Source organism: Sinocyclocheilus anshuiensis, unplaced genomic scaffold (assembly GCF_001515605.1).
Source record: "Sinocyclocheilus anshuiensis isolate Anshui unplaced genomic scaffold, SAMN03320099.WGS_v1.1 scaffold47, whole genome shotgun sequence".
In the NCBI taxonomy this organism is placed as follows: Eukaryota; Metazoa; Chordata; class Actinopteri; order Cypriniformes; family Cyprinidae; genus Sinocyclocheilus; species Sinocyclocheilus anshuiensis.
The window spans coordinates 572,648-573,282 of record NW_015551047.1 but is presented as its reverse complement, the minus strand read 5'-3'; positions in this window follow the sequence as shown (position 1 = coordinate 573,282).

The following is a 635-nucleotide window of genomic DNA, read 5'->3' as shown; positions in this document are numbered from 1 at the left end:
TTATGATGTATGATGTTTGTTTCTCGCCTGATTAAACATGGAGCACAGTGAGCTCAGCATACTACTGTTTGTATTGTTGTAAAATTAAAATAAGATTAACAAACGATTATGATGTTTGTTTCTCGCCTGATTAAACATGGAGCACAGTGAGCTCAGCATACTACTGTTTTAAATATGTATTGTTGCATACCGCCTTGTTTCACAAACTATTTGTAGTGTACAGTATATACTGTGTAGTATGCAGTAAGTAGCTAATATTCCACTCAGCGCACTTCCTTCGCAAGTATTTGATGGTCAAAAGTGAACATTTTTACCATTTTGATTCCAAAATCAGTGGCTGGATTAAACAAGGAACGTAAATGAAAAGTTTATCATTGCATAAAACGGACTTATTCAAGTGTAACTTAAAAACAAAACCGTACGCAATAATGCAGCCTGCTAGTATTACATTCCAAAGCAGCTGCAACAGCCATTTAAGCGGCACGGAAACATGCAACCGAGCAACGCCTCCTTAAATCTCCTAGCGGCGGGCCGCGCATCTCGCGCATTCCACCTTAAAAGCGCTCAATGCGATCAACGCAAGCGTACAGTATGTTTCCGTTTTTTTTTTTTTTAAGCGTGCTCGAACCGCGGCT